The 23,734-nt window shown below is 51.0% G+C and overlaps 1 protein-coding gene across 4 annotated transcripts in view; it reads right to left on the bottom strand.

Annotated features, from left to right (window-relative positions):
• Window positions 1-23,734, bottom strand: part of SAYSD1 (SAYSVFN motif domain containing 1) — a 102,614-nt gene that overhangs the window by 53,016 nt on the left and 25,864 nt on the right. Inside the window, exon 1 of one of the 4 annotated variants that reach the window (XM_063918849.1) lies at window positions 8,736-8,759. The exons of the other annotated variants lie outside the window; for them this stretch is intronic. The gene's annotated coding sequence lies outside the window, so the exon portion shown is untranslated. Of the gene's footprint in view, window positions 1-8,735; window positions 8,760-23,734 lie in introns of those variants that run through there. 4 annotated transcript variants of the gene reach the window in all.

Raw genomic sequence — 23,734 nt, 5'->3', positions numbered from 1 at the left:
CGGCTCGGCCGTTGGTCAACATGGCGGCGGTGGGGGTATCCAAAGCAGAGTCCTCCCTGTTCCGGGTCAGGTACAGGTGGGAAACCGGGAGATTTGGGCCCTGGTGGATACCGGCAGTGAGCTCACCATTGTCGCGGCCAACATGGTTCCCCCGGGAGCTAAAAGGACCAGCCTCCTGTCAGGGTGTTGTGCGTCCATGGCGATGTGGAGGAGTGCCCACGTGTCTACTTAACCCTGGTCGTTCAAGGTTGGTCGTTAAAGGTGGTGGCGGCGGTGACCTCCAGACCCCCGTATCCGCTGATCCTGGGCTGGGACTTTCCATTGCTGCAGGAACTGGTTACCTGGCATGCTACCCACAAATCGTCAACCACCGAAACAACTCAGAAGCCAGAGACCAGAGACTACCAAAGTTTAGCATCCGGGAGAGAGGCTGCCGGTCGGTCCCAGACCACCCCAAGAGACTGACTCCGAGGCCCATTGGAACCCAGTTGGTGAGAAGATATCACTGCAGAACTTTGGGAGAGATCAACACGATGACAGCAATTTGGCACACGCCTTTGTTAAAGTAGTTAACGGCAGGGTAGTTGATGCTTTACCATCAGAGGGTGTACCATATTTTGTGTTAAAAAAATAAGAATTTACTCACCGGTAATTCTATTTCTCGTAGTCCGTAGTGGATGCTGGGACTCCGTAAGGACCATGGGGAATAGCGGCTCCGCAGGAGACTGGGCACAACTAAAAGAAAGCTTTAGTCTAACTGGTGTGCACTGGCTCCTCCCACTATGACCCTCCTCCAGACTTCAGTTAGGATACTGTGCCCGGAAGAGCTGACACAATAAGGAAGGATTTTGAATCCCGGGTAAGACTCATACCAGCCACACCAATCACACCGTATAACTCGTGATACAATACCCAGTTAACAGTATGATAACAACTGAGCCTCTCAACAGATGGCTCAACAATAACCCTTTAGTTAAACAATAACTATATACAAGTATTGCAGACAATCCGCACTTGGGATGGGCGCCCAGCATCCACTACGGACTACGAGAAATAGAATTACCGGTGAGTAAATTCTTATTTTCTCTGACGTCCTAAGTGGATGCTGGGACTCCGTAAGGACCATGGGGATTATACCAAAGCTACCAAACGGGCGGGAGAGTGCGGATGACTCTGCAGCACCGAATGAGAGAACTCCAGGTCCTCCTCAGCCAGGGTATCAAATTTGTAGAATTTAGCAAACGTGTTTGCCCCTGACCAAGTAGCTGCTCGGCAAAGTTGTAACGCCGAGACCCCTCGGGCAGCCGCCCAAGAAGAGCCCACCTTCCTCGTGGAATGGGCTTTTACCGATTTAGGATGCGGCAGTCCAGCCGCAGAATGTGCAAGCTGAATCGTACTACAGATCCAGCGAGCAATAGTCTGCTTTGAAGCATGTGCACCCAACTTGTGGGGCGCATACAGGATAAATAGCGAGTCAGTCTTTCTGACTCCAGCTGTCCTGGAAACATAAATTTTCAGGGCCCTGACTACGTCCAACAACTTGGAAGCCTCCAAGTCTTTAGTAGCCGCAGGCACCACGATAGGTTGGTTCAGATGAAAGGCTGATACCACCTTAGGGAGAAATTGGGGACGAGTCATCAATTCTGCCCTATCCATATGGAAAATCAGATAAGGGCTTTTACATGACAAAGCCGCCAATTCTGATACACGCCTGGCCGAAGCCAAGGCCAACAACATGACCACTTTCCACGTGAGATACTTCAATTCCACGGTTTTAAGTGGCTCAAACCAATGTGACTTTAGGAAATCCAACACCACGTTGAGATCCCAAGGTGCCACTGGAGGCACAAAAGGGGGCTGAATATGCAGCACTCCCTTAACAAAAGTCTGAACTTCAGGTAGTGAAACCAGTTCTCTCTGGAAGAAAATCGATAGAGCCGAAATCTGGACCTTAATGGAACCCAATTTTAGGCCCATAGTCACCCCTGACTGTAGGAAGTGCAGGAAACGGCCCAGCTGAAATTCCTCCGTTGGGGCCTTCCTGGCCTCACACCACGCAACATATTTTCGCCATATGCGGTGATAATGGTTTGCGGTTACTTCCTTCCTAGCTTTAATCAGCGTAGGAATGACTTCCTCCGGAATACCCTTTTCCTTCAGGATCCGGTTTTCAACCGCCATGCCGTCAAACGCAGCCGCGGTAAGTCTTGGAACAGACCGGGCCCCTGCTGCAGCAGGTCCTGTCTGAGCGGCAGAGGCCATGGGTCCTCTGAGATCATTTCTTGAAGTTCCGGGTACCAAGCTCTTCTTGGCCAATTCGGAATAATGAGTATAGTTCTTACTCCTCTTCTCCTTATTATCCTCAGTACCTTTGGTATGAGAGGAAGAGGAGGGAACACATAAACCGACCGGTACACCCACGGTGTCACTAGAGCGTCCACAGCTATCGCCTGCGGGTCTCTTGACCTGGCGCAATATCTTTCCAGCTTTTTGTTTAGGCGGGACGCCATCATGTCCACCTGTGGCCTTTCCCAACGGTTTACAATCAGTTGGAAGACTTCTGGATGAAGTCCCCACTCTCCCGGGTGGAGGTCGTGCCTGCTGAGAAAGTCTGCTTCCCAGTTGTCCACTCCCGGAATGAACACTGCTGACAGTGCTAACACGTGATTTTCCGCCCATCGGAGAATCCTTGTGGCTTCTGCCATCGCCGTCCTGCTTCTCGTGCCGCCCTGTCGGTTTACATGGGCGACTGCCGTGATGTTGTCTGACTGGATCAGTACCGGCTGGTTTTGAAGCAGGGGTTTTGCCTGACTTAGGGCACTGTAAATGGCCCTCAGTTCCAGAATATTTATGTGTAGGGAAGTCTCCTGACTTGACCATAGTCCTTGGAAGTATCTTCCCTGTGTGACTGCCCCACAGCCTCGAAGGCTGGCATCCGTGGTCACCAGGACCCAGTCATGTATGCCGAATCTGCGGCCCTCTTGAAGATGAGCACTTTGCAGCCACCACAGCAGAGACACCCTGGTCCTTGGAGACAGGGTTATCAGCCGATGCATCTGAAGATGCGATCCGGACCACTTGTCCAACAGGTCCCACTGAAAAGTTCTTGCATGGAACCTGCCGAATGGAATTGCTTCGTAGGAAGCTACCATCTTTCCCAGGATCCGCGTGCAGTGATGCACCGACACCTGTATTGGTTTTAGGAGGCCTCTGACTAGAGATGACAGCTCCTTGGCCTTCTCCTCCGGGAGAAACACTTTTTTCTGTTCTGTGTCCAGAACCATCCCCAGGAATAGTAGACGTGTCGTAGGGACCAGCTGTGACTTTGGAATATTTAGAATCCAGCCGTGCTGTTGTAGCACCTCCCGAGATAGTGCTACCCCGACTAACAACTGCTCCCTGGACCTCGCCTTTATCAGGAGATCGTCCAAGTACGGGATAATTAAAACTCCCTTCTTTCGAAGGAGTATCATCATTTCGGCCATTACCTTGGTAAAGACCCTCGGAGCCGTGGATAGACCGAACGGCAACGTCTGGAATTGGTAATGACAATCCTGTACCACAAATCTGAGGTACTCCTGGTGAGGATGGTAAATGGGGACATGCAGGTAAGCATCCTTGATGTCCAGTGATACCATGTAATCCCCCTCGTCCAGGCTTGCAATAACCGCCCTGAGCGATTCCATCTTGAACTTGAATTTTTTTATATATGTGTTCAAGGATTTCAAATTTAAAATGGGTCTCACCGAACCGTCCGGTTTCGGTTCCACAAACATTGTGGAATAGTAACCCCGTCCTTGTTGAAGTAGGGGCACCTTGACTATCACCTGCTGGGAATACAGCTTGTGATTTGCCTCTATCACTGCCTCCCTGCCTGAGGGAGTTGTTGGCAAGGCAGATTTGAGGAAACGGCGGGGGGGAGACGTCTCGAATTCCAGCTTGTACCCCTGAGATACTACTTGAAAGATCCAGGGATCCACCCGTGAGCGAGCCCACTGATCGCTGAAATTTTTGAGACGGGCCCCCACCGTACCTGGCTCCGCCTGTGGAGCCTCAGCGTCATGCGGTGGACTTAGAGGAAGCGGGGGAGGACTTTTGCTCCTGGGAACTGGCTGTATGCTGCAGCTTTTTCCCTCTACCTCTGCCTCTGGGCAGAAAGGACGCGCCTCTAACCCGCTTGCCCTTATGGGGCCGAAAGGACTGTACCTGATAATACGGTGCTTTCTTTGGCTGTGAGGGAACATGGGGTAAAAATGCAGACTTCCCAGCTGTTGCTGTGGAAACTAGGTCCGAGAGACCATCCACTAACAACTCCTCACCTTTATAAGGCAAAACTTCCATGTGCCTTTTAGAGTCTGCATCACCTGTCCACTGCCGAGTCCATAACCCTCTCCTGGCAGAAATGGACATTGCACTTATTTTAGATGCCAGCCAGCAAATATCCCTCTGTGCATCTCTCATGTATAAGACTGCGTCTTTAATATGCTCTACGGTTAGCAATATAGTGTCCCTGTCTAGGGTATCAATATTTTCCGACAGGGAATCTGACCACGCAGCTGCAGCACTGCACATCCATGCTGAAGCAATAGCTGGTCTCAGTATAATACCTGTGTGTGTATATACAGACTTCAGGATAGCCTCCTGCTTTCTATCAGCAGGTTCCTTTAGGGCGGCCGTATCCGGAGAGGGTAGTGCCACCTTCTTTGACAAGCGTGTGAGCGCTTTATCCACCCTAGGGGATGTTTCCCAACGTGACCTATCCTCTGGCGGGAAAGGGTACGTCATTAGTAACCTTTTAGAAATTACTAGTTTCTTATCGGGGGAAGCCCACGCTTCTTCACACACTTCAATTAACTCCTCAGATGGAGGAAAAACTACTGGTAGTTTTTTCTCTCCAAACATAATACCCTTTTTTGTGGTACCTGGGGTAACATCAGAAATGTGCAACACATTTTTCATAGCCTCAATCATGTAACGTGTGGCCCTATTGGAAGAACATTAGTCTCATCGTCGTCGACACTGGAGTCAGTATCCGTGTCGACATCTGTGTCTGCCATCTGAGGTAGCGGGCATTTTAGAGCCCCTGATGGCTTTTGAGACGCCTGGGCAGGCACAGGCTGAGAAGCCGGCTGTCCCATATTTGGTATATCGTCAAACCTTTTATGTAAGGAGTCGACACAGTCACGTAATTCCTTCCACATAACCATCCACTCAGGTGTCGGCCCCGCAGGGGGTGACATCACATTTATAGGCATCTGCTCCGCCTCCACATAAGCCTCCTCATCAAACATGTCGACACAGCCGTACCGACACACCGCACACAAACAGGGAATGCTCTGACAGAGGACAGGACCCCACAAAGCCCTTTGGGGAGACAGAGAGAGAGTATGCCAGCACACACCAGAGCGCTATAATAATACAGGGATTAACTGAATTATTTCCCTTTATAGCTGCTATATAAGTTATACTGCGCCTAAATTTAGTGCCCCCCCTCTCTTTTTTACCCTTTGTAGCTTGATACTGCAGGGGAGAGCCTGGAAGCGATCCTTCCAGCGGAGCTGTGAGGGAGAAATGGCGCCAGTGTGCTGAGGGAGTTAGCCCCGCCCCTTTTTTGGCGGACTTCTCCCGCTTTTTTCAGGAATTCTGGCAGGGGTAATTTATCACATATATAGCCTCTGGGACTATATATTGTGATGATTTGCCAGCCAAGGTGTTTATATTGCTGCTCAGGGCGCCCCCCCCCCCCAGCGCCCTGCACCCATCAGTGACCGGAGTGTGAGGTGTGCATGAGGAGCAATGGCGCACAGCTGCAGTGCTGTGCGCTACCTTGTTGAAGACCGAGGTCTTCTGCCGCCGATTTTCTGGACCACTTCTTGCTTCTGGCTCTGTAAGGGGGACGGCGGCGCGGCTCCGGGACCGAACGATCGAGGTCGGGTCCTGTGTTCGATCCCTCTGGAGCTAATGGTGTCCAGTAGCCTAAGAAGCCCAAACTATCTCCAGTCATGTAGGTTCGCTTCTTCTCCCCTTAGTCCCTCGTAGCAGTGAGTCTGTTGCCAGCAGATCTCACTGAAAATAAAAAACCTAAAATATACTTTCTCTTCTAGGAGCTCAGGAGAGCCCCTAGTGTGCATCCAGCTCAGCCGGGCACAAGATTCTAACAGAAGTCTGGAGGAGGGTCATAGTGGGAGGAGCCAGTGCACACCAGTTAGACTAAAGCTTTCTTTTAGTTGTGCCCAGTCTCCTGCGGAGCCGCTATTCCCCATGGTCCTTACGGAGTCCCAGCATCCACTTAGGACGTCAGAGAAATGATTTGCTGTATCGTGTCGCTACTTTACAAGGGAAACGGGTAGATCAGCTCTTGGTTCCCCGAAAACTGGAACGGCTGGTGTTAGAAGCTGCCCATACGCACTTGTGGGGTGGCCATCTAGGAGAGGAGAAGCCCATCCTCTATCTTAGCCGTAAATTATTGCCCAGGGTGCGTAGGTACTCAACTGTGGAGCAGGAGTGCTTGGCCATTAAATGGGCAATTGAGTCATTAAGATATTATTTATTGGGACGAGAGTTTTTGTTGGTCAGAGACCATGCACCCTTACAGTTCATGCATACAAAGAGGTGAATGCTCGTGTGACCCGTTGGTTTTTGGCTTTGCAGCCATTTAAGTTTGAGATGAGGCATCGTCCGGGGAAACAGCACCTCAATGCCGATGCTCTTTCCAGGAGATTTGTAGGTCCTGTTCCTCCAAGCAACCCTATGGTGAAGCTAGGGGAGGAGGAAGAAAGCGAGGTGGGTGACCTCTGGAAGGTGGTGGAAGGCTGTGTACCTGGGCGGATGACACAGGTGGGGGTGGGCGAGGCAGAGAGCTCGCCTGAAAATAGTGTAGCTTCGCCAGGAGAGTTGAAGCTAAGGGGGGAGGAGTGTGGCAGAGACAGCAGTTTTCCATGTGAAAGTAATGTGGAGGATCCAGACCAGGTTTTAGAAGCAGTAGCAGACTCCCAGGTGTGTGATAAGCAGCACCTGGGATTTCCTGATATAAGGGTTTCCAGGACAGAGTCACCTTGCTCTCGACGGTGGAATAGCTACCCGAGTGATAGGCCGGGTTGTGTGGGTGAGAGACTAGGGACCACTGGAGCCTATCAAGAGTCTGCTATGCTGTACCTGAATGCTACTGCCTGTAATACCGACTGTATAGAAATCAACTTGCTATGTAGTGACCTGCTGTGCAAAATAAACACCGAAAGTGTTCATCTAAGTCCCCATGTGATCCTTGTCACAAGATAGATAGATATATATATATATATATATATAGATATAGATATAGATATATATATACTAGGTGCTTCATCGCGCCCTACGGGCGCTCTTCACACCGTCGCAAGGGGCTACGCCCCCTTAACCCTTGCATGCCTTTCTGGGGTTTAATATTTGTATTATATGGAGTATTACCTGCATTCCTTTGTTAGTGGTTAAATATTGCACAATGAAAGGGCGTGCGATGGTGAAGGAGGCGCAGCCCCTTGCGACGGCGTGAACAGCACCTGCAGGGCACGATGTACAGAATGTAGCGGGTGCGGGGGGGGACTGCGGATGGTGTCTGTAGATGCTGCGGGTGGAGGGGAGGCAGAAGTGGGGGTGGGGCCCGGATGGGGAAGGTTCGGGAGGTGCTGCGCGTGGGGGAGGGGCAGAGGAGTGGGGGATGCAGATGGGGGAGGGGTCCGGAGGCACTGCAGGTGGGGGAGGGGCAGGGGTGCCACGGGTGGGAGAGGGGCAGGTGTGGGGATGTTGTGGATGGGTGAAGGGTTCCGGAGGTGCTGTGGGATGGGAAGGGACGGGAGTGCCGGGGGTTGGGTAGGGGACCGCAGGCACCATGGGTAGGGTAGGGGCAGGTACAGGTGTTGCGGCGGATGGGAAAGGAGGTCCGGAGGTGCTGCAGGTGGTGGAGGGGCAGGTGCGGGGGTGCCATTGGTGGGGGAGGGGTGGGTGAGGGGGGGCCGCTGATGGAGGAGGGTGTCTGCAGATGCTGCGGATGGAGGGGGGCAGGTGTGGGGGGAGACATATAAGGGGGGTGAATGGTGAAAGGGGCCTGGAGGTGCTGTGGGTGGTGGAGGAGTGGGAGCCACGGGTGGTGTAGGGGGTCTGGAGGCACAGCATGTGGGGGAGGGGTGGAGTGCCGCATGTGGTGGAGGGGAAGGTGCGGAGGTGTGGTGCATTGGGGAGAGGTCTGGAGGCGATGCGGGTACTGTACATGCCATAAAAGGTAGTTGGAGGGTATGCAGTAACAGGGCCAGGACAGGGGTGACAGGGTCAGTACAGGGTTGACGGGGCCAGGACAGGGGTGACAGGGTCAGAACAGGGGTGACGGTGCCAGGACAGGGGTGACAGGGCCAGGACAGGGGTGACGGGGCTAGGACAGGGGTGACGGGGCCAGGACAGGGGTGACAGGGCCAGGACAGAAATGATAGGGACAGGATAGGGATGACAGGGCCAGGGTAGGGGCGGCAGGACCAGGACAGGGGTGACGGGGCCAGTATAGGGTTGACAGGGCATGCACAGGGATGACAGGGCCAGGATAGGGGTAACAGGGCCAGCATAAGGGTGACAGGGCCAGGATAAGGGTGACAAGGCCAGGATAAGGGTGGCAGGGCAAGGCCAGGGGTGACAGGGACATGACAGAACACAGGGCACGGGAGAGATTGGTATTAGGGACAAAACAGTGGTGACAGACAGATGTGTCTTACCGGAGTCACTGCTGCTGGCTGCTGCTGTTCCACTCCAACCTGTTGGGATCTGCTGCTGCTGGAGACTTGGCATGGCTGACTCTCTCAGGCTGGAGTCCTGCTTTCTCTGCCCGTCCGCATCCCTCCCCCCCCTCCTCAGTCACACACCGCAGACCTCGCGCAGCTGCCGGGCACTGTGGTAAGGTGAGACTGGAAATGACTGGTTAGCCCCCTGGAGATGCTGCGGCTGGAGGGAGGAGGGGGTCATAGCATGCACGTGGCGCGGACCTCACGGCTTCCGGGCACTGTGGTAAGGGGAGACTGGGAGTGACTGGTTAGCTCCCAGGAGACGCTGCGGCTGGAGGGAGGAGTGGGTCAGAGCCTGCAAGCAGCTCGGATTTCTGCAGCGCTACCCGCCAGCTAAAGTGTGTGAATGAGCTGGGCGCACTCCACTGCGGGTGGCAGCGCTGCAGCTAGCGGTGGGGTTGCCGGGGCTGGAGATAACAGAGGCAGTATGGAACCTGCACAGCGCAGGTGCCCCACAAAACTGCAGCTAAGAAGCGTGGAGTGTGCCAGAAAGTGATGCTCCTCTGCACCAGAGAGACCCTGCTGAGTATGCCGATGTGGGGGGTCAAGCACACAGTGAGCCGGTGCCCGTCTGTCTGTATGACATACCCCTCACACACCCCCATACCTCCCAAATGTCCCGATTTTCGCGGGACAGTCCCATTTTTTGGGGTCTGTCCCGCTGTCCCACCCGCGGGTCGCAGTGTCCGGCGGTGGGGGGGGGGGGGGGCAGTTGGAAAGCTCCTGTACTCGCTGTTCTGCTTAGCAGAGCAGCGGTGTATAGTGGAGACAGAGGGAGAGGGGGCATCAGGGGGTACGAATTAATGGGGGGGTTCCAGCAGCAGAGCCGGATTAAGGGGGGGGGGCAGGGGATACGTACCGTTGGCCCCACAGTTTTAAGGGGCCCCCCGGCTGGAGATGCTCTGTCCCAGCTCAGAAGCCCCCCCCCCCCGTCCTGCCAGCAACAGCGGCAGCATTGTGCTACAGTCAGCACACGCTGCTGCGTGTTGGCAGGTCTGTGGTGTTGCAGGGAGGCAGCAGTCTCCCTGCTTTCTTCTGCCTGTGCGGGTGTGTAGGGGGGAGCGACCACCTCCTCTGGATTTACCCCTAGCTGAGGGGCCAAAATACCATTAAAAAAATAAAAATAGGAATTTGCATAAGGGGGCGTGGCCGCGCGGTCCGCGATTAGGCCACGCCCCCAGCCCACAGCAGGCACAGCAATGAGATAGGGCTCCCCTGTCTCAAGTGCCCTGGGCCCCCCGGACTCATAATCAGCCCCTGGGAGCATGCCAGCAGCTCACAGAGCGCTGGGCATGCTCCCTCACTGACGAAAATGGGGACCCTCCCGTGAAGCCACGCCCCCTTTTCGCAGAGTGTGTGTCCCTCCTTCTGCCTGAAGAAAGCTCCTGCAGAAAGCTGGGAGGTATGCACCCCTGCCTGTGACATGCCCAATGCCCATGCTATCTGCTTCTGCTCCTAGTCTCCTGTAGATTTGGCCAGATCTCTGACTCATTTGACTAACTCCGCCCAGTGTTGTGACTCCGCCCAGCGTTAGCAAATGAATCACAAGGTCACAGAATAGGGCTATTATATAGGAGATGTGTGTGTGTTTTACATGGAATCACTTAGCCGTGTATATTAATAGTTGTTCTTATTGCACAAACCAGCAAGGGAATTGTTAAATTGCTAAATAAATGTTACTTGTTTCTCTTGTACATACAGTACAGCAAATCAACAAGGGAAGTGTTAAATTGCTTAACAGGTGTTACTTACTTGCTCAGACAGCCGCATTTTGTGATATCGACTATACTGTGTAACAAATTATGTGAAATGGCAATCTGAGTGAGACTTGTAGCAATTCACCTTTGATCATTTCTGGTTTGAACAATCTGGGCTTTACAGTAATAATACTGCTGTCTAAGGCTACAGTACATATATATACTGTATGTTTATTCTGTCTATACCAGGGGACTATGGGCCTAATTCAGACTTGATCGCAGCAGCAAATTTGTTAGCAAATGGGCAAAACCACGGGGGCCATTCCGAGTTGATCGCTAGTTGCCATTGTTCGCTGCGTAGCGATCATTGAAAAAATAGGATTTTAATACCTACCGGTAAATCCTTTTCTCTTAGTTCGTAGAGGATGCTGGAGACGCTTCAAGAACCATGGGGTATAGACGGGATCCGCAGGAGACATGGGTACTTTAAGACTTTGAATGGGTGTGAACTGGCTCCTCCCTCTATGCCCCTCCTCCAGACTCCAGTTATAGGAACTGTGCCCAGGGAGACGGACATTTTGAGGAAAAGGATTTACTGTTAAACTAAGGGTGAGATACGTACCAGCTCACACCACCAAACACGCCGTACAACCTGGCATTTAACAGAATTCCAGTCAACGGCATGAACAAAGTCAGCAACAGGCTGACCATAACCAAAACATAAACTTTGTGTAACACAAGCATTAACTATTAAACAAGTACTGCAGATAGAGTCCGCACTGGGACGGATGCCCAGCATCCTCTACGGACTAAGGGGATAATTCCAAGTTGATCGCAGCAGTAATTTTGTTAGCAGTTGGGCAAAACCATGTGCACTGCAGGGGAGGCAAATATAACATGTGCAGAGAGAGTTAGATTTGGGTGGGTTATTTTGTTTCTGTGCAGGGTAAATACTGGCTGCTTTATTTTTACACTGCAATTTAGATTGCAGATTGAATACACCACACCCAAATCTAACTCTCTCTGCACATGTTATATCTGCTTCCCCTGCAGTGCACATGGTTTTGCCCAACTGCTAACAAAAATCCTGCTGCGATCAACTTGGAAAAAACCCCTAAGAGAAAAGGATTTACCGGTAGGTATTAAAATCCTATTTTCACATACATCCTAGAGGATGCTGGGGACGCTTCAAGAACCATGGGGTTTATACCAAAGCTCCAGAACGGGCGGGAGAGTGCAGATGACTCTGCAGCACCGATTGACCAAACATGAGGTCCTCCTCAGCCAGGGTATCAAACTTGTAGAACTTAGCAAAAGTGTTTGAACCCGACCAAGTAGCCGCTCGGCAAAGCTGTAACCCTGAGACCCCTCGGGCAGCCGCCCAAGATGAGCCCACCTTTCTCGTAGAATGGGCCTTCACCGATTTCGGTAACGGCAAACCCGCCGTAGAATGAGCATGCTGAATCGTATTACAGATCCAGCGTGCAATAGTCTGCTTGGAAGCAGGAGCCCCAATCTTGTTGGGAGCATACAGGACAAACAGAGCCGCCGTTTTCGTAATCTGAGCCGCTCTGGCGACATAAGTTTTCAAAGCTCTGACCGCATCGAGAGACTTCTATTCCGCCAAGGCTTCAGTAGCCACTGGCACCACAGTAGGTTGGTTCATGTGAAACAATGAAACCACTTTTGGTAGAAATCGCTGGCGAGTTCTCAACTCCGCTCTATCTACATGGAAGATCAAATAGGGTCTCTTGTGAGACAAAGCCGCTAATTCAGACACCCGCCTTGCGGATGCCAAGGCCAACAGCATGACCACTTTCTAAGTGAGGAATTTGAGCTCAAACTTATGTAAAGGTTCAAACCAATGAGATTGCAGGAACTGCAATACCACGTTAAGATCCCATGGTGCCACTGGGGGCACAAAAGGAGGTTGAATGCGCAGTACTCCTTTCACGAAGGTCTGAACTTCTGGAAGGGAAGGCCAATTCTTTCTGAAAGAAAATTGATAAGGCCGAAATTTGTACTTTAATGGAGCCTAACTTTAGGCCCGCATCCACACCTGCTTGCAAAAAATGGAGAAAACGCCCCAGCTGAAATTCTTCCGTAGGAGCCTTCTTGGATTCACACCAAGACACATATTTTCTCCAAATACGGTGGTAATGCCTTGCCGTTACTTCTTTTCTAGCCTGAACTAGTGTGGGAATGACGTCACTGGGAATACCCTTTCGGGCTAGGATTTGACGTTCAACCGCCATGCCGTCAAACGCAGCAGCAGTAAGTCTTGATACACGCACGGTCCTTGCTGTAACAGGTCCTCTAATAGAGGAAGAGGCCAGGGATCTCCTATGAGTAATTCCTGAAGATCTGGATACCAGGCCCTCCTTGGCCAGTCTGGAACAATGAGTAACGCCTGAGCCCTTGTTCTTCTTATGATCTTTATCACCTTTGGAATGAGTGGAAGTGGAGGGAACACATAGATTGACCGAAACACCCACGGTGTCACTAGGGCGTCCACCGCTATTGCTTGAGGGTCCCTCGACCTGGAACAATATCTCTGAAGTTTCTTGTTGAGGCGAGACGCCATCATGTTTATTTGAGGAATTCCCCAACGACTTGTCACTTCTGCAAAGACTTCTTGATGAAGACCCCACTCTCCCGGATGGAGATCGTGTCTGCTGAGGAAGTCTGCTTCCCAGTTGTCCACGCCTGGAATGAAGACTGCTGACAGAGCGCTTGCATATCTTTCCGCCCAGTGAAGAACTTTTGTGGCCTCCGCCATTGCCGCTCTGCTCTTTGTTCCGCCCTGGCGGTTTACGTACTCCACTGCTGTAATGTTGTCCGACTGAATCAAGACGGGCAGACCGCGAAGAAGATGTTCCTCTTGCAGAAGGCCGTTGTAAATGGCCCTCAATTCCAGAATGTTTATGTGCAGACAAGCTTCCTGGCTTGACCATTTTCCCTGGAAATTTTCCCCCTGTGTGACTGCTCCCTGGCCCCGGAGACTTGCATCCGTGGTCACCAGGATCCAATCCTGGATCCCGAACCTGCATCCCTCTAGGAGGTGAGAGCTGTGCAGCCACCACAGGAGAGAGATTCTGGTCCTGGAAGATAGGATTATTTTCCGGTGCAGGTGAGACCCGGACCACTTGTCCAACAGGTCCAACTGAAACACCCTGGCATGGAACCTGCCAAACTGAATGGCCTCGTAGGCCGCCACCATCTTCCCCAGCAACCGAGTGCATTGATGAATCGACACTCTTGAAGGTTTCAGAATCTGTTTGACCATGTTCTGGATTTCCAGAGCCTTTTCCACTGAAAGAAAGACTCTCTGTAATTCTGTGTCCAGAATCATATCCAAGAATGACAGCCGTGTTGTCAGAACCAACTGTGATTTTGGCAAGTTTAGGAGCCAACCATGTTGTTGCAGAATTGTCAGGGAGAGCGTAACGTTTATCAGTAATTGCTCCTTGGATCTCGCCTTTATCAGGAGATGGTCCAAGTACGGGATAATTGTGATTCCTTGCTTGCGCAGGAGAACCATCATTTTCGCAATTACTTTGGTGAAAATCCTCGGAGCCATGGACAGACCAAACGGCAACGTCTGAAATTGGTAATGACAATCCTGAACAGAAAACCTCAGGTAAGCCTGATGCGGAGGATATATGGGGACGTGTAAGTAGGCATCCTTTATGTCGACCGACACAATAAAATCCCCCTCCTCCAGACTGGAGATCACTGCTCGGAGAGATTCCATCTTGAATTTGAATTTTTTTAGATAGAAATTGAGGGATTTCAGGTTCAGAATCGGTCTGACCGAGCCATCCGGCTTCGGGACCACGAACAGGCTCGAATAAAAGCCTTCTCCCTGCTGTGACGGGGGTACCGTGACAATGACTTGATTTTCACACAGCTTTTGTATTGCTGCGCATACTACCTCCCTTTCCGGAAGAGAAGCTGGCAAGGCCGATTTGAAAAATCGAAGAGGGGGCACGTCTTGAAACTCCAATTTGTACCCTTGGGCTACTATTTCTAATACCAAAGGATCCAGGGCGGAGCGAACCCAGACCTGACTGAAGATTTGGAGACGTGCCCCCACCGGTGCGGACTCCCGCAGAGGAGACCCAGCGTCATGCGGTCGATTTGGCAGAAGCCGGGGAGAACTTCTGCTCTTGGGAACCTGCCACAGCCAGTGACCTTTTCCCCCTTCCTCTAGTAGCAAGGAAGGAAGACCCTCATCCTTTTTTGTATTTATTGGGCCGAAAGGACTGCATCTGATAGTGGGGCGTTTTATTTTGTTGTGCAGGGACATAAGGTAGAAATGATGACTTACCCGCGGTAGACGTAGATACCAGATCAGCGAGGCCGTCACCAAACAAGACACAACCTTTATATGGCAGAGACTCCATAGCTTTCTTAGAGTCAGCATCAGCATTCCATTGATGAATCCACAATGCCCTCCTAGCCAAGACTGCCATGGCATTGGCCCTTGATCCCAAAAGGCCAATATCCCTCGCAGCTTCCTTTAGGTAGGCTGCAGCGTCCCTGATATAACCCAGTGTCAAAAGAATGCTATCCCTATCCAGGGAATCTATATCAGATGACAAGTTATCTGCCCACTTTTCAATAGCGCTACTCACCCATGCCGAAGCAACGGCAAGTCTGAGCAGCGTACCCGTAGTGACATAAATGGATTTCAATGTATTTTCCTGCTTACGATCCGCAGGATCCTTTAGGGCTGCCGTGTCAGGAGACGGAAGCGCCACCTTTTTGGACAGATGCGATAGAGCTTTGTCCACAGTGGGGGTTGACTCCCACCTTTCCCTGTCCCCAGAGGGGAACGGATATGCCACCGGAATTCTCTTGGGAATGTGTAACTTTTTGTCAGGATTTTCCCAAGCCTTTTCAGAAAGTGTTCAGTTCATGAGAGGGAGGAAACGTTACCTCAGGTTTCTTTCCTTTAAACATACAGACCCTTGTGTCAGGAACAGCAGGGTCTTCTGTGATATGTAATATGTATTTTATCGCCACAATCATGTACTGAATGCTCTTAGCCAGTTTAGGATTCAATCTGGCATCACTATAGTCGACACTGGAGTCAGAGTCCGTGTCGGTATCTGTATCCGCTATCTGAGTAAATGCATGCTTCTGTGACCCCGAGGGGGTCTGGACTTGTGACAATGCATCCTCCATGGATTTTCTCCATGACTGGCTCTGAGACTCAGATTTATCTAATCTCTTATTCAATAGAGCCACATTTGCATTCAAAACTCCTCAGCCAGGGTATCAAACTTATAGAACTTTGCAAAGGTGTTTGACCCCGACCAAGTAGCAGCTCGGCACAGCTGTAGTGCCGAGACCCCTCGGGCAGCCGCCCAAGAAGAGCCCACCTTCCTAGTGGAATGGGCCTTAACCGATTTTGGTAACGGCAATCCTGCCGTAGAATGTGCCTGCTGAATCGTGTTACAGATCCAGCGAGCAATAGGTTGGTTCATATGAAAGAATGAGACCACCTTTGGCAGGAATTGAGGACGGGTCCGCAATTCCGCTCTATCCATATGGAAAACCAGATAGGGGCTTTTATGTGATAAAGCCGCCAATTCCGAAACTCGCCTAGCCAAGGCTAACAACATGACCACCTTCCAGGTGAGATATTTCAACTCCACTGTCTTAAGTGGTTCAAACCAATGTTACTTAAGGAAACTTAACACCACGTTAAGGTCCCTAGGCGCCACCGAAGGTACAAAAGGAGGCTGAATATGCAGTACTCCCTTCACAAAAGTCTGTACTTCAGGTAATGAGGCCAATTCCGTTTGAAAGAAAATGGATAAGGCCGAAATCTGAACTTTTAATGGAGCCTAATTTTAGGCCCAAATTCACTCCAGTTTGTAGGAAGTGAAGAAAACGGCCCAGGTGGAATTCTTCCATAGGAGCATTCCTGGCTTCACACCAAGAAACATATTTTCGCCATATTCGGTGATAATGTTTAGACGTCACGTCCTTCCTAGCCTTTATTAGCGTAGGAATGACCTCATCCGGAATACCCTTTTCCGCTAGGATCCGGCGTTCAACCGCCATGCCGTCAAATGCAGCCGCGGTAAGTCTTGGAACAGACAGGGACCTTGTTGTAACAGGTCCTGCCTTAGAGGAAAAGGCCACGGATCTTCTGTGAGCATTTCTTGCAGATCCGGATACCAGGTTCTTCGTGGCCAATCTGGAACAATGAGAATTGTTCTCACTCCTCTTTTTCTTATTATCCTCAACACCGTGGGTATGAGAGGAAGAGGAGGAAACACATATACCGACTGGAACACCCACGGTGTCACTAGGCGTCTACAGCTACCGCCTGAGGGTCTCTTGACCTGGCGCAATACCTTTGTAGCTTTTTGTTGAGACGGGATGCCATCAAGTCTATTTGGGGTAGTCCCCACTGACTTGCAATCTGCGCGAAGACTTCCTGATGAAGTCCCCACTCTCCCGGATGCAGATCGTGTCTGCTGAGGAAGTCTGCTTCCCAGTTGTCCACTTCCGGAATGAACACTGCTGACAGAGCGCTTACATGATTCTCCGCCCAGCGAAGAACTCTGGTGGCTTCCGCCATTGCCACTCTGCTCCTTGTGCCGCCTTGGCGGTTTACATGAGCTACTGCGGTGATGTCTGACTGGATCAGAACTGGTCGATTGCGAAGTAAGATCTCCGCTTGACGTAGGGCGTTGTATATGGCCCTTAGTTCCAGGATGTTGATGTGAAGACAAGTCTCTTGACTTGACCAAAGTCCTTGAAAATTTCTTCCCTGTGTGACCGCTCCCCAACCTCGGAGGCTCGCGTCCGTGGTCACCAGGATCCAGTCCTGAATGCCGAACCTGCGGCCCTCTAGAAGGTGAGCACTGTTTGCCAACACAGGAGAGATACTCTAGCCCTGGGGGACAGGGTGATCCGCTGATGCAATTGCAGAAAAGACCCGGACCATTTGTCCAATAGGTCCCATTGGAAGGCCCTTGCATGGAATCTGCCGTATGGAATGGCTTCGTATGTTGCCACCATCTTTCCCAGAACTTGAGTGCAATGATGTACTGACACTTGTTTTGGTTTCAACAAGTTCATAACTAGAGTCATGAGTTCCTGCGCCTTTTCCTTCGGAAGAAAAACCCTTTTCTGGTCTGTGTCCAGAATCATGCCCAAGAAGGGCAGACGAGTTGTAGGATTCAGCTGCGACTTTGGAATATTGAGAATCCAGCCGTGTCGCTGTAACACATTCAGTGAAAGTGATACGCTGCTCAGCAACTTCTCCCGTGATCTCGCTTTTATGAGGAGATCGTCCAAGTACTGGATAATTGTGACACCCTGCTAGCGCAGGAGCACCATCATTTCCGCCATTACCTTGGTGAAAATCCTCGAGGCCGTGGAAAGCCCAAACGGCAACGTCTGAAATTGGTAATGACAATCCTGTACCGCAAATCTCAGGTACGCATGATAAGGAGGATATATGGGGACATGCAGGTATGCATCCTTTATGTCCAGAGATACCAAAAAATCTCCCCCTTCTAGGCTGGCGATGACTGCCCTGAGTTATTCCATCTTGAACTTGAACCGTTTAAAGTAAAGGTTCAGGGATTTTAAATTTAAAATGGGTCTGACCGAACCGTCCGGTTTCGGAACCACAAACAGAGTTGAGTAGTACCCCTGCCCTCTTTGAAGCAGGGGAACCTCTACCACCACTTGTTGCAGACACAATTTGTGAATCGCATGTAACACTATCTCCCTTTCCAGGGGTTGTTTCGGTAGGGCCGATTTGAAAAACCGGCGAGGAGGCACTTCTTCGAATTCCAGCTTGTAACCCTGGGAAACAATTTCAATTGCCCATGGATCCACCTGTGAGTGGACCCAGACGTGGCTGAACAGTCGAAGACGTGCCCCCACAGGAGCTGACTCCCTCAGGGGGGCCCCAGTGTCATGTGGTGGATTTAGCAGAGGCCGGGGAGGACTTCTGTTCCTGGGAACTAGCTGTGCTGTGCAGCTTTTTCCCTCTGCCAAGAAAGGACGTTCCACGTGCTCTCTTGCTTTTATTGGAACGAAAGGACTGCATTTGATAATGAGGCGCTTTCTTAGATTGTGAGGGAATATATGGCAAAAAAAATAAGATTTTACTCACCGGTAAATCTATTTCTCGTAGTCCGTAGTGGATGCTGGGACTCCGTAAGGACCATGGGGAATAGCGGCTCCGCAGGAGACTGGGCACAACTAAAAGAAAGCTTTAGGTCTAGCTGGTGTGCACTGGCTCCTCCCTCTATGACCCTCCTCCAGACCTCAGTTAGGATACTGTGCCCGGAAGAGCTGACACAATAAGGAAGGATTTTGAATCCCGGGTAAGACTCATACCAGCCACACCAATCCCACCGTATAACTCGTGATACTATACCCAGTTAACAGTATGAACAACAACTGAGCCTTTCAACAGATGGCTCAACAATAACCCTTTAGTTAAACAATAACTATATACAAGTATTGCAGACAATCCGCACTTGGGATGGGCGCCCAGCATCCACTACGGACTACGAGAAATAGATTTACCGGTGAGTAAAATCTTATTTTCTCTGACGTCCTAAGTGGATGCTGGGACTCCGTAAGGACCATGGGGATTATACCAAAGCTCCCAAACGGGCGGGAGAGTGCGGATGACTTTGCAGCACCGAATAGGCAAACTCTAGGTCCTCCTCAGCCAGGGTGTCAAACTTGTAGAATTTAGCAAATGTGTTTGACCCCGACCAAGTAGCTGCTCGGCAAAGTTGTAGAGCCGAGACCCCTCGGGCCGCCGCCCAAGAAGACCCCACCTTCCTCGTGGAATGGGCTTTCACTGATTTAGGATGCGGCAGTCCAGCCGCAGAATGTGCAAGCTGAATCGTACTACAGATCCAGCGAGCAATAGTCTGCTTTGAAGCAGGAGCACCCAGCTTGTTGGGTGCATACAGGATAAACAACGAGTCAGTTTTCCTGACACTAGCTGTCCTGGAAACATAAATTCTCAGGGCCCTGACTACGTCCAACAACTTGGAAGCCTCCAAGTCTTTAGTAGCCGCAGGCACCACGATAGGTTGGTTCAAATGAAAGGCTGATACCACCTTAGGGAGAAACTGGGGACGAGTCCTCAATTCTGCCCTATCCATATGGAAAATCAGATAAGGGCTTTTACATGACAAAGCCGCCAATTCTGACACACGCCTGGCCGAAGCCAAGCCCAACAGCATGACCACTTTCCACGTGAGATATTTTAATTCCACGGTTTTAAGTGGCTCAAACCAATGTGACTTTAGGAAATCCAACACCACGTTGAGAACCCAAGGTGCCACTGGAGGCACAAAAGGGGGCTGAATATGCAGCACTCCCTTAACAAAAGTCTGAACTTCAGGTAGTGAAGCCAGTTCTCTCTGGAAGAAAATCGATAGAGCCGAAATCTGGACCTTAATGGAACCCAATTTTAGGCCCATAGTCACCCCTGACTGTAGGAAGTGCAGAAAACGGCCCAGCTGAAATTCCTCCGTTGGGGCCTTCCTGGCCTCACACCACGCAACATATTTTCGCCAAATGCGGTGATAATGGTTTGCGGTCACTTCTTTCCTAGCTTTAATCAGCGTAGGAATGACTTCCTCCGGAATGCCCTTTTCCTTCAGGATCCGGTGTTCAACCGCCATGCCGTCAAACGCAGCCGCGATAAATCTTGGAACAGACAGGGCCCCTGCTGCAGCAGGTCCTGTCTGAGCAGCAGAGGCCATGGGTCCTCTGAGATCATTTCTTGAAGTTCCGGGTACCAAGCTCTTCTTGGCCAATCCGGAACAATGAGTATAGTTCTTACTCCTCTTCTCCTTATTATCCTCAGTACCTTGGGTATGAGAGGAAGAGGAGGGAACACATAAACCGACCGGTACACCCACGGTGTCACTAGAGCGTCCACAGCTATCGCCTGAGGGTCTCTTGACCTGGAGCAATATCTTTCTAGCTTTTTGTTTAGGCGGGACGCCAACATGTCCACCTGTGGCCTTTCCCAACGGTTTACAATCAGTTGGAAGACTTCTGGATGAAGTCCCCACTCTCCCGGGTGGAGGTCGTGTCTGCTGAGGAAGTCTGCTTCCCAGTTGTCCACTCCCGGAATGAACACTGTTGACAGTGCTAACACGTGATTTTCCGCCCATCGGAGAATCCTTGTGGCTTCTGCCATCGCCGTCCTGCTTCTTGTGCCGCCCTGTCGGTTTACATGGGCGACTGCCGTGATGTTGTCTGACTGGATCAGTACCGGCTGGTTTTGAAGCAGGGGTTTTGCCTGACTTAGGGCATTGTAAATGGCCCTCAGTTCCAGAATATTTATGTGTAGGGAAGTCTCCTGACTTGACCATAGTCCTTGGAAGTTTCTTCCCTGTGTGACTGCCCCCCAGCCTCGAAGGCTGGCAACCGTGGTCACCAGGACCCAGTCCTGTATGCCGAATCTGCGGCCCTCTTGAAGATGAGCACTTTGCAGCCACCACAGCAGAGACACCCTGGTCCTTGGAGACAGGGTTATCAGCCGATGCATCTGAAGATGCGATCCGGACCACTTGTCCAACAGGTCCCACTGAAAAGTCCTTGCATGGTACCTGCCGAATGGAATTGCTTCGTAGGAAGCTACCATTTTTCCCAGGACTCGCGTGCAGTGATGCACCGACACCTGTTTTGGTATTAGGAGGCCTCTGACTAGAGATGACAGCTCCTGGGTCTTCTCCTCCGGGAGAAACACTTTTTTCTGTTCTGTGTCCAGAACCATCCCCAGGAACAGTAGACGTGTCGTAGGGACCAGCTGTGACTTTGGAATATTTAGAATCCAACCGTGCTGTTGTAGCACCTCCCGTGATAGTGCTACCCCGACCAACAACTGCTCCCTGGACCTCGCCTTTATCAAGAGATCGTCCAAGTACGGGATAATTAAAACTCCCTTTTTTCGAAGGAGTATCATCATTTAGGCCATTACCTTGGTAAATACCCTCGGTGCCGTGGACAGACCAAACGGCAACGTCTGGAATTGGTAATGACAATCCTGTACCACAAATCTGAGGTACTCCTGGTGAGGATGGTAAATGGGGACATGCAGGTAAGCATCCTTGATGTCCAGTGATACCATGTAATCCCCCTCGTCCAGACTTGCAATAACCGCCCTGAGCGATTCCATCTTGAACTTGAATTTTTTTATATATGTGTTCAAGGGTTTCAAATTTAAAATGGGTCTCACCGAACCGTCCGGTTTCGGTACCACAAACATTGTGGAATAGTAACCCCGTCCTTGTTGAAGTAGGGGCACCTTGACTATCACCTGCTGGGAATACAGCTTGTGTATTGCCTCTAACACTGCCTCCCTGCCTGAGGGAGTTGTAGGCAAGGCAGATTTGAGGAAACGGCGGGGGGGGAGACGTCTCGAATTCCAGCTTGTACCCCTGAGATACTACTTGAAGGATCCAGGGATCCACCCGTGAGCGAGCCCACTGGTTGCTGAAGTATTTGAGACGGGCCCCCACCGTACCTGGCTCCGCCTGTGGAGCCCCAGCGTCATGCGGCGGACTTGGAGGAAGCGGGGGAGGACTTTTGCTCCTGGGAACTGGCTGTATGCTGCAGCTTTTTCCCTCTACCTCTGGGCAGAAAGGACGCGCCTTTAACCCGCTTGCCCTTATGGGGCCGAAAGGACTGTACCTGATAATACGGTGCTTTCTTTGGCTGTGAGGGAACATGGGGTAAAAATGCTGACTTCCCAGCTGTTGCTGTGGAAACGAGGTCCGAGAGACCATCCTCGAACAACTCCTCACCCTTATAAGGCAAAACTTCCATGTGCCTTTTAGAATCTGCATCACCTGTCCACTGCCGAGTCCATAACCCTCTCCTGGCAGAAATGGACATTGCACTTATTTTAGATGCCAGCCGGCAAATATCCCTCTGTGCATCTCTCATGTATAAGACTGCGTCTTTAATATGCTCTATGGTTAGCAATATAGTGTCCCTGTCTAGGGTATCAATGTTTTCCGAAAGGGAATCTGACCACGCAGCTGCAGCACTGCACATCCATGCTGAAGCAATAGCCGGTCTCAGTATAATTCCTGAGTGTATATACAGACTTCAGGATAGCCTCCTGCTTTCTATCCGCAGACTCCTTTAGGGCGGCCGTGTCCGGAGACGGTAGTGCCACCTTTTTTGACAGACGTGTGAGCGCTTTATCCACCCTAGGGGATGTCTCCCAACGTGACCTGTCCTCTGGCGGGAAAGGGTACGCCATTAGTAACTTTTTAGAAATTACCAGTTTTTTATCGGGGGAAGCCCACGCTTCTTCACACACCATTTAAGTCATCAGATGGGGGAAAAACCACTGGTAGCTTTTTCTCCCCAAACATAATACCCTTTTTTGTGGTACCTGGGGTAATATCAGAAATGTGTAACACATTTTTCATTGCCGTAATCATATAACGAGTGGCTCTATTGGAATGTACACTAGTCTCATCGTCGTCGACACTGGAGTCAGTATCCGTGTCGACATCTGTGTCTGCCATCTGAGGTAGTGGGCGTTTTAGAGCCCCTGATGGCTTTTGAGACGCCTGGGCAGGCACGGGCTGAGCAACCGGCTGTCCCACATCTGCTATGTCGTCAAACCTTTTATGTAAGGAGTTGACACTGTCGCGTAATTCCTTCCACATGTCCATCCATTCAGGTGTCGACCCCGCAGGGGGTGACATCACATTTATCGGCACCTGCTCCGCCTCCACATATGACTCCTCATCAAACATGTCGACACAGACGTACCGACACACCGCACACACACAGGGAATGCTCTGACTGAGGACAGGACCCCACAAAGTCCTTTGGGGAGACAGAGAGAGAGTATGCCAGCACACACCAGAGCGCTATATAATGCAGGAATACACACTACACACAGTGATTTTTCCCCTATAGCTGCTATAATACACAGTTTGCGCCTAAATTTAGTGCCCCCCCTCTCTTTTTTACCCTATTGAGCCTGGTAACTGCAGGGGAGAGCCTTGGGAGCGTCCTTCCAGCGGAGCTGTGAGAGGAAATGGCGCCAGTGTGCTGAGGGAGATAGCCCCGCCCCCTTTTCAGCGGACTTCTCCCGCTTTTTTCAGGATATTTTTGGCAGGGGATTTTACACATATATAGTCTTACTGACTATATTATGTGTTTTTTTGCCAAGCTAAGGTACTCTTATTGCAGCCCAGG

Source organism: Pseudophryne corroboree, chromosome 4 (genome assembly GCF_028390025.1).
Source record: "Pseudophryne corroboree isolate aPseCor3 chromosome 4, aPseCor3.hap2, whole genome shotgun sequence".
NCBI lineage: Eukaryota > Metazoa > Chordata > Amphibia > Anura > Myobatrachidae > Pseudophryne > Pseudophryne corroboree.
The sequence above is the reverse complement of the archived record's forward strand: the minus strand, read 5'-3'. Positions and strand labels throughout refer to the sequence as shown.